The sequence below is a fragment of the Cebus imitator genome, unplaced genomic scaffold (genome assembly GCF_001604975.1).
Source record: "Cebus imitator isolate Cc_AM_T3 unplaced genomic scaffold, Cebus_imitator-1.0 Scaffold168, whole genome shotgun sequence".
NCBI classification, from domain to species: domain Eukaryota; kingdom Metazoa; phylum Chordata; class Mammalia; order Primates; family Cebidae; genus Cebus; species Cebus imitator.
In genome coordinates this window covers 4203665-4214933 of record NW_016107483.1, presented here as the reverse complement: position 1 = coordinate 4214933, position 11269 = coordinate 4203665, and the positions used below count along the sequence as shown (strand labels likewise).

The window sequence follows — 11269 nt, the reverse complement described above, 5'->3', positions numbered from 1 at the left end:
GCTGCTGTGAAGGTCTCTGACATGGCCAGAAGACATTTTCCCTGTGGTCTTGGGGATTAACATTAGGCTTCTTGATACTTACACAAATTTTTGCAGCAGGCTTGAATCCCTCCCCAGAAAAATGAGTTTTTCTTTTCTATTGCATTGTCAGGCTGCAAATTTCCAAATTTTTATGCTCTGCTTCCCTTATAAAACTGAATGTCTTTAATGGCACACAAGCCACCTTTTGAATGCTTTCCTCCTTAGAAATTTCTTCCACCAAATAACCTAAATCAACTATCTCAAGTTCAGTGTTCCATATATCTCTAGGGCAGGGGCAAAACACAGCCAGTCTCTTTGCTAAAACATAACAAGAGTCACCTTTGCTCCAGTTTCCAACAAGTTTCTCATCTCCATCTGAGATCGCCTCAGCTTGGATTTTATTGTCCATATCACTATCAGCATTTTGGGCAAAGCCATTCAACAAGGCTCTATGAAGTTTCAAACTTTTCCACATTTTCTTTTCTTCTTCTGAGTCCTTCAAACTGTTTAAATCACTGCCTCTTACCCAATTCCAAAGCCACTTACACAGGTATCTTTATAGGAACACCCCACTTTACTGGTACCAATTTACTGTCTGTTTACAAAATGCTGATAAAGACATGTCTGAGACTGTGAAGAAACAGAGGTTTAATTGGATTTACAGTTCCACATGGCTGGGGAGGCCTCACAATCGTGGCAGGAGATGAAAGGTACTTCTTACATAGCAGCAGCAAGAGAAAATAAAGAAGAAACAAAAGTTGAAACCCCTGATAAACCAATCAGATCTTGTGAGACTAATTCACTCTCACAAGAATAGTAAAGAAAAGACCAACCACATGATTCTATCACCTCCCCTAGGTCCCTGTCTCAAAGCATGGGAATTTAATTCAAGTTGAGATTTGCATGGGGACACAGCCAAACCATATAACCTTCCTAAAGCTCACATACTAGCCAACAAATCACAGTGCTGAGAGACTCCTTTGACCCACAAGTTCTCCTATGAATAAAAAGAAGAAGAAAGTTTGCATCCAATTTGGCTGTGGATTTTGGAACCAGAACACTCTGGCCATGGACCAGGGCACCAAAGTCCAGTTAATAAACTCTGGGCCAAGATCAGCTTAACCATAGACGCTAGCAACAGGCATATGTGACTGTAGACCTCAGCACCAAATCCACATGCAGATCCCAGCACCAGACCCACTCAACAGCAAACCCTAGCATCAGATGCATTAGACTGCAGAACCAGGAGCCAATGCCACCCATCATCAAATGGGTGGTACTAGACTCAAGCATCCATGAACCCTAGCACAAGGCCTACATGCACACAGGTTATAGCATAAGTCCTGATTGTTCTCAATTCCATCATCAGGCCCACCTGTCCACCCAGCCTAGACCCCAGATTATTCACCAGGGCTACACAGAATTTCTGGACAGACTGACTAGTGAGGAGTTTTCCCAACTAAATCTAGTCTATGAAAACTGAAAGAGGTGACCATTTTTTAAAAATGTGTACACATGAATACAAAAATAGAAAGGTCATAAAAAATCAGAAAAAATCAGATACCACCAAACAACAATATAAACTACTACTAACCAACACTGAGAAACCAAGATACATGAACTGTCTGACAATGACTGCAAACTAATAAACTTAAAAAAGTTTAGTGAGCTACAGAAGAACATGGATAACTAAACAACATCTGAAGGACAATACATAAACAAAATGAGAAATTCAATAATGAGGTCCAAAATATTAAAAAGAAAACACAGAAATTCTGGAGCTGAACAATACAAAAAATGAGATGAAAAATTCTATAAAGAGCTACTATACCAGACTTAATCCTGAAGAAGGAGGAATCAATGAGCTTGAAGACAGGTTTTTGAAATTATCCAGTCAAATAACAAAAAGAAAAAATCATTTTTAAAAATGCAGTGGGCTATGAGACTTCTGACTTACCATTAAGTGAACAAAATAAACATTATGAGAGTCACAGAATGATCTTAAAAAAAAGAGAAAAAGAGAAAGCTTGCTTGTAGAAATAATTGCTGAATATGTCCCAAATCTGGGGAAGAAAATATGCTTCCAGATTCATGAAGCCTTAAAGGACCCAAATAGATTGAACCTAAAAAGGTTTATAGCAAGACAGAGTATAATTAAATTGTCAAATGTCAAATACAAATAGGGAATTTAGCAGCATGTGAAATATGACTCTTATATTCTAGGGAATAACCGTACTACTATCAGCAGATTTCTCAGCATAAATATTGCAGGCCAGGAGAGAACGGGATGACAGATACAAAGTACTGTAAAAAAAAAAAAACCTGCCATATAAGATATTATTCGAAAAAACTGTCCTTTAAAAATAAAGAGGCCGGGCGCGGTGGCTCAAGCCTGTAATCCCAGCACTTTGGGAGGCCGAGGCAGGTGGATCACAAGGTCAAGAGATCAAGACCATCCTGGTCAACATGGTGAAACCCTGTCTCTACTAAAACTACAAAAAATTAGCTGGGCATGGTGGCGCATGCCTGTAGTCCCAGCTACTCAGGAGGCTGAGGCAGGAGAATTGCCTGAACCCAGGAGGCGGAGGTTGCGGTGAGCCGAGATCGCGCCATTGCACTCCAGCCTGGGTAACAAGAGCGAAACTCCGTCTCAAAAATAAAAAATAAAAATAAAAAAAATTAAAAAATAAAAAATAAAAAATAAAAATAAAGGAGATGCAAACTTCCACCAAACAAGCAAAAACTGAAGGAATTTATCACCACTAGACCTGCCTTATAAGAGTGCTAAAAGGAGTTCCTTATGTTGAAATAAAAGGATGTTAAACAGTAACACAAAAGCATATAAAAGCATAAATCTGAATGGCAAAGTAAACATATAGATAAATACAGAATAATGTAGTACTGCAGTGGTGTGGTGTAAGTCACTTTTAAATTTAGTGTAAAATTTAAAAGACAAAAATACAAGAAATACATTCAGAAATTAGTTAATGGATGCAATACAAAAAGAAGTAAATTCTGAAATCAATAACACAAAGTGTGTGGGGAGAGGAAAAATGTAGACTAAGTTAAGTGTTTATCAGCTCAAAATAGACCTTTATAGCCAGAAGAAATTTTATGTAAGGCTTATAATAACCACAATGAAAAAAACAAAACAAAACAGAAAGCAGGTACCAATAAAAGAGAAAAATAATCAAAATATGTTACCACAAATATTATCAAATCAAAAGCGGGGATAGCAAGAGAGGAAAGGAAGAACTAAGAAACTATAAAACAGACAGAAAATTATTTCAAAATGACAATAATAAGTCCTTATTTATCAATAATTAAATGTAAATGGATTAAACTCACAAATCAAATACATAGAGTGCCCAAACAGATTGTTTAAAACGTCCAATTACTTTTTCTTGCCTGGAAGATGCTTTAGATTTAAAGACATACATAGGCTAAAAGAGAGGAAATACAAAAAAATATTCTATGAGAATTGTAACCAAAAAAGACAGAAATTCAATTGCTTATATCAGATAAAATAGGTCTCACTTCATTTGAGGTCTATTTTACCTGATATAAGCAAGTGACACAGAGTGTTAAATAATGATTAAAATCAATTTGAAAGGCAGCTATAATAATTATATATATCCAAAAAAAATAATTATATATATCCAACATTAGTGTACTTAAATATGTAAAGCAAGATCTGAGTGGGGAAATAGATAGCCATATGGTGATAGTAGGAGATTTCATTGTTGCATTAACCACAATGGACACATCATCCAGACAAAAAATCAATAGGAAATAGTGACCTGGAAAAATATTATAAATAAAATGGGCCTAAGAAACATATACAGAACAGTGCACTCAAAAGTAGCAGAATACATATTGTTCTTAAATGCATATAGAACATTCCGCCTAATAGACCATATGATAAGTTACAAAACGAGCTTGATAAATATAAGAATAATTAAAACAACCTGAAGTTTATTTTCCAACCACAATGAAATGAAACTAGAAATCAATAACAAAAGAAAAATATAAAAATTTATAAACATGGAAATAAAAAAAAAAGATGCTTTTTAACAACCATTAGGTCAAAGAGGAAATCAAAAGATTAGAAAACATCTTGAAATGAGTGAAAATAAATGTACCACAAACTTGATAAAAATTAGCAAATAAAGTACTAAGAGGAATATTTATACTAATAAATGCCTAAATTAAAAAAAGAAACAACAGAAATAAAAAACCTAGTATTACACTTGCAGAAATTAGAAAAAGCAGCACAATCTGATCCCAAAACGAGGAGAAAGAAAGGAAATAAAGATTAGAGCAACAGTAAAAAAATAAATAAATCTAAAAATAGGAGAAAAAGTAAATGCAACTAAGAGTTTGTTTCTAAGAAAACAAAATTGGCCAACACTTAGCTAAACTAAAAAAAGAGAAGACAAAAATAAAATAATAAATGGAAGAGATATATTACAAACAGGACATAAACAACAGATTATAAACAATATTACAAATAGATCATAAACAAACGCACAAACAGATCATAAGGGATATTGCGAAAACCTACACATCAAAACATTGAACAACTGAGAAAAAGTGAATAAATTTCTAGAAGCATACAACATTCCAAGACTCATTTGGGAAGGCTAAACAGACAAATACAAAATGGGGAAATTCAATCGGTGATTAAAAAGTTCTAAAGAAGAAGAACCTAGGGCCAGATAATTTCATGGGTAAGTTCTGCCAGACATTTGGAGAAGAATTACTACCAGTCCTTCTTAAACTTTTCCAAAAATAGAAGAGGGACTCTTTCTAATCTGCTTTAATGAGACTATCATCCTCCTATTATTAAGCCAGACAAAGATACTACAACAAAATGAATATATAGCCAAATATCCCTGAAGAACACTGATGCCAAGATTTCAACAAACTACTAGCAACCAAATTCAACAGCATGTTAACGCAATCACATACCATAATATAGTGGGATACAAGGATGATTTAACATATGCAAATCAATCAATGAGATACAACATAGGAGCAGAATAAAAGATGAAAATCACATGATCATTTAAATAGATGCAAAAAAAGCATTTAACAAAATCCTACATACTTTTATGATAAAATCTCTCAATGAAATAGGAATAACTTACTTGCAATGCTTCTGCTAACATAATACTTAATGGTAAAAAAAAAGAAAAAAAAAAACTGAAAGCGTTTTTTATAAGATCAGGAACAAGGCAAAGATGCCCACTTACCATTTCTATTCAACATGATATTAGAAATTCTATCCAGAGAATCAAGCAAGAGAAAGAAATAAAAGTCATTCAAAGAGAAAAGGAAGATAGAAAATTATCTGTGTTTGCAGATTGCATGATCTTATAGATCATGTAGAAAACTCCAAAGATTTCATAAAATGAATGCAGACATGTTTAGAATGCAAACTCAGTATACAAAAAGGCAATTGCATTTCTATACACTAGAAATAAATTATCTAAAAAGGAAATTAAAGAAACATTTACAATACCCATTTATAATACCATCAAACCAATAAAAATCTTAAAAATAAACTAAACTGAGGAGGTGATAAATCTGTATACTGAAAACTATTAAACATTGACCAATTGGAGTAGAAAGAAATAGATGAAAAAACATGTTGTGTTCATGGATTGGAAGAATTAATATTGATGTTTTTTGCCTTTTTTTTTTTTTTTTTTTTTTTTTTTTTTTTTTTTTTTTTTTTTTTTTTTTTTTTTTTTGAGACGGAGTTTCGCTCTTGTTACCCAGACTGGAGTGCAATGGCGCGATCTCGGCTTACCGCAACCTCCGCTTCCCGGGTTCAGGCAATTCTCCTGCCTCAGCCTCCTGAGTAGCTGGGATTACAGGCACGTGCCACCATGTCCAGATGATTTTTTGTATTTTTAGTAGAGGCGGGGTTTCACCATGTTGACCAGGATGGTCTCGATCTCTTGACCTCTTGATCCACCCGCCTCGGCCTCCCAAAGTTTTGGGATTACAGGCTTGAGCCATCACGCCCAGCTATTTTTTGCCTTTTTGATAATGGTCAATCTCACAAATATGAGATGATAACTCATTGTGATTTTGATTTGCATATCATTGATTGTTAATTATGTTGAACACCTTTTCATATATCTGCTGGCCATTTATGTATATTCTTTTAACAAACATCTATTTCGTTGCTTTGCCTACATTTAAATTGGGTTACTTGATTTTTGCTATTGAGTTGTAGGCTATTTTAGATATTAATTCTTTATCAGATATTTGGTTTGCAAATATTTTATCTGCGCACCATTGGTGGGAATGTAAACTGGTGCAGCCATTATAGAAAAGAGTATGGCGATTCCTCAAAAAAAAAATATAACTACTATATGAAACAGCAATATCAATGCTTGGTACATATGCAAAGGAAATGAAATCATGACCTCAGAGAGATGTGTGCACACCCACGTTTACTGCAGCATTATTCAAAATAGCTAAGACACAGAAATAAACCAAAAGTTTGTCAAAGAATTGATATAGGAAAAAGGAAACCCTGATATTTGCAACAACATGAATAAACATTGTAGACAGCATACTAAATGAAATAAGCCCGATACAGCAAGATAGATAATGTATTATCTGACTTATATATGGAATATAAAATAGTCAAACACACAGACGCTGAGAATGGAATGGTTGTTTTCTGGCTTGGGGGAGGGAGAAATGTCAAAATGTGGAAACATTGACCCAGGGATACAAAATTTCAGTTATATAAGATGAATAATGGCTGGAGAATGAATGGACAGCAATGTGAATATGGTTAAACATTTGTGCTATCCATTTTTAAACTTTGTTAAGAAAATAAATATTATATTACATATTGTTATCACAAAAATAATATAGAGGATAAGAGAAAATTTTTGGTGATAAAAAATTTTCTGGCATAAATTTTGGTGATAGTTTCATGGATATATTTTTATTTCCCAACTCATCAAGTTTTATTCATTAAATATGTACAAATTGTTAAAAAAAACTTATTTGCCTTTTAAAGATGAACAGAAATATGAGAAATGGATATTATTTTGCAAAATAATATCAAGAATCTTTGTTTTTCTATATGATGTTATACAATATGATGAAACAAATGGATAAATCTCACCTACAATCTCGAAATGTTACAACATTTTTAGGTGTGTAAAATAGGATGTTTAGAATTGCAAAAGCTCTTGAGAAAATATTACAAGAAAACAGGTTTGGAATTTGTAGCTGGATTCTAATAGAAAGATCACTCAGAAAAGGGGGTGAGAAATTGTGCCAACAATTAGTCAGGAGGCTATTCCTTGCAAGATAAACGACCTACAAGAAAATTCTAATGGGAGTGTGGCCACTAAGTTAATAATTAATCTGCGTTGGACAAAATGAAAGAAGCAAAATACTTCTGAGATTTGAGACCTCAGAATTGCTGATTATTATTTGAGAAAAACAAAAATCTAAATATGGTTATAAGAATTCATAAACTTTACAAAATTCTGTGAAATTAGACATCCTAACATGAATCTTAAAGGTTGAGCCAACTCTCCTTTATAATGCATTTGATATTTTATTTACACACTGAAACAGTTTTGAGATCTTGCATTCTTATCATACACATAACAATTATAACAGTAATAATAAAGACAGCAGCAGGAGCCTTCCTGATGGATATTTTTATGGTATTGATTATGGTCATGGTTTGTTGGGTGTATAATTATCTTCAAACTAATCAAGTTGTATACATTAAATCTATACAGCCTTTACATACCCCAATAAAGTGGCTTAAAAATAAATGTTTCAAACAAAAACACACATCTTACTAATTATGTAATTCAACAGTTGTGTATTTATTGTCTAATATGTTCAAAACACTCTGCTTGGCACAGCAATTGACAAGATGCCATGACCTCTACTCTCACAAGGCTTACAACCCATGGGGAGAAAGAGACTTGAATCAGTTGTGAAATGAAACATAAATAAAATTTTAAGTTACATAAAGATAACGATGGTGCTAAAATTGTAAAAATATTCTAGGGACTCAAGACTTTTCTGATAAGGTGATCATAAGACTGTAATTTTTTATTATTCTGCTCTCCAGGGGCTTTTTCATTTCCATTTGCAAAAAAAAAAAAAAAAAAAAAAAAAAAAAAAAAAAGTGAACTTTCTAACTTTTTAAACTGAGAATTAATAAGAAGATAATGTCTACAAACTATTTTCATGTCAGCATATCTACTAACATGTGTGTGTATATATATATATATATATATATATATATATATATATATCTTTGCCTTCCCATTACTAGAGATGAACAATGAGAGGACTTCCAAAAGTTCATGGAAAAGATGTGTTATGAAAAATCAATGCAAGGATTCCAAATTTTTCACACCAAGATAAACTCAAGGAAGGGGTCTAGATTGAGACATTAAGAGAGATAAGATACCGATTTGAATAAGCCCCCTATTGGAGCAATATGAATTCTGCTAAAATTGAAGCAAGAACAAACATCAAATTTATGACAAATCTTAGGTAGAAAAATGGTGAAATCAATGATGCCTCATAAAAAGTTTCAGGGAGAAATACCTTAACAAAATCATTAGTTTACAAATGAAAAAGTTATTTTAATAAGGGACAAAAATATTGAGGTTATGCATATTAACATAACACTCTCTCTTGCCTGGATTATGCCTCTATCTAGCTAATTGGACTCCATAAATACAGTCCTGGCCCCTAACACCTTTTCTTCAATTATATGATCAAAACAACAATGTTAATGATCTTTTAAAAATTAAAACGGATCATATCAGCCTTCCATTCTAAACTTTTGAATGATTTGCCACCTCACTCAGAGTAAGATCTAAGCTTTGTAATAGACTAGAAGGCCCTTTATGATTGACTACCTTCCTCACTCCCCATAATTTTCCCTGTGACCTCATCTGTTCTGCTCCTACCTTTAAATTACACTTATCTTCCATTTCATTCTTTCCTACTCCTTGAGGATGCTAAACATGCTCCTGAGCTTTTGCTCCTTTTGATCACAGATACTCATTCCTCAAAATATTTTCATGACTTAGCTGCTCACCTTCTTTAAATATGTGCTCCAAAGTCACCTTCTAAGTTGTCTTTTCTATCTGTTCTATTTAAAACTATAACAACCTTCGCTCTCAAATTTTACCTTCTAAATGTGTCTCAAAAGTATTTACCACCTAGCATGCAAAAATTTGCATATTTTATTACAAAAGTAATATAAACACTTTGTGGACAGCAGTTTTACTCTGTTTGGATAACTGTTGTTTCATTGGCACCAAGAATATTCGCTTTTACATTAATATTTACTGAATTTTCTTCATGGATATACTTCTGATTGTTTTGAGGAAACAATTATAATTTGTGTACATGAAATAGAACATGAATTTACCCATTAGATTTTGTAGCATGCCTGTTTCAATAGGGGAACTTAAACTAAGAGTATGCTTAGAAAGCACAAAAAATTTGTGTAAGCCAAGAAAAACTGCACTAAGCTTTATAGATAACAGAATTATTTTTGATTGGACCCATTTATACATCCTCCAAAATAATTAATCTGTGTTGGGAAAAAATGAAAGAAACCTATGTAAAAGACATTCTAATAACATTGCATTCTGATATATATATATATATATATATATATATATATATATATATATAATTTTTTTTTTCCCCATAAAAGCACATTTTATTTGAGGCAAAGGGAAGTCTTGCTGAAAGGTTTGCAGTTCCAAGCAGTCACAACTCAGCTGTTAGTGGCACCATTTTGACATGGTAAATTTTGCTTCTATTTGGTCAGAAAAGGGTATCAGATTGTACCTTCCCCAGGAGGGCAAAAAGAAGGGCAAAGCAAACCGGAAGAGACTTCTGCTCTACTGACAGGCCTCGTCAGATCCAACATCAAGCCACATACGCCCTCACTGGCCACTCTACAGTTTGCTGTCCCACTGCTGAGTGACACAGGATATCCTATATTTGCAAGGAAAAAATGAGGTAGGAAACACAGGTATAGTTCACTTAGGGACGAGCAGGCATCCACAGCTTCAAAACACTTCATGGAAGGGGGGTAATCCTTGTGGGAGGCGCAGCTCACCAAGGCACAGACCCCCGGTTCCTGTTGTAGCTGAGTAAGGGGATCATATCCCAGATGCTCAGTTCAAAGTCAAAGACCTTAAATTTCTCAGCAATGCGTTCTGGTGTCACAGACTTGGGAGTCACCACCAAGTTCCGCTGCCTGGGTAACAGGATCAGGACCTGGGCTGCAGTTTTATTGTGATTGGCTGCGATTGCCTTGATGCTGGGATCTTCCAGGAGGGAAGGGTCCTCAGGCTTGGCCCAGGGCCTGGCGGGAGAGCCGAGGGGGCTGTAGGAGGTCTCTACGATGCCTTTGGATGGGCAGTACTGGATTAACTTCTCCTGAGTGAGGAATGGGTGGCACTCAATCTGGTTAACTGCGGGCTTATACTTTAAGCCAGGTTCATTTAGTATCCTCTCCACCTGGAAATGTTTTAAGTTGGAGATGCCAATAGCTTTCACCAGCCCTTCATCCACCAGCTCTTCCATAGCTGCCCACGCGTCCACAATGTTGGTGTCACTGAGAACCATGTTGCCTGCCTCATCCAACAGGAAAAATTCCTTACCAGGCTTAAAGTCGGTCGGCCAGTGAATGAGGTAGAGGTCCAGGTAGTCCAGTTTCAGATCTCTGAGCTTCTTCAGGCAGGATCCTTACACCAGGCCCTTCTTCATCACAGCTTGCTGATGATGAAGAGCTCCTCACGCTTCACCACCTGCTCCCTGAGCTTCTCTTGAATGGCTACACCCACCTCATTCTCAAGGGTACATATGGGCACAGTCGATGTGGTGGTACCAAACATCGATGGCCACCTTCACAGCCTCAGTCACCTGGCCTGGAGGGGAATTCCAGGTGCCCAGCCCAAGGATTGGCATCTTGGCTCCATTGTTGAGCACGAGGTGGCTGGCCATGGCTTCTGAGCTCCCCAGACCCCCGCCCAGAAATGTCTGTATATTTATATTTGCTCATCTTTAAACATGTACCATATAGCATGTTACTACCTATTTTATGAGAATTTTAAACTCTTACAAAATAATAAAGAAAAAAGCTTAGTGGATATTATACCTAAAATTAATTGCAGGTTACTGTATCTGCCCATTAAACTTATATTTTTGGCAT

The 11269-nt window shown here is 35.0% G+C and overlaps 1 pseudogene; it reads right to left on the bottom strand.

Annotated features, from left to right (window-relative positions):
* Nucleotides 1–10121: 10121 nt before the first annotated feature.
* Nucleotides 10122–11061, bottom strand: LOC108315070 (annotated as a pseudogene).
* Nucleotides 11062–11269: the final 208 nt, after the last annotated feature.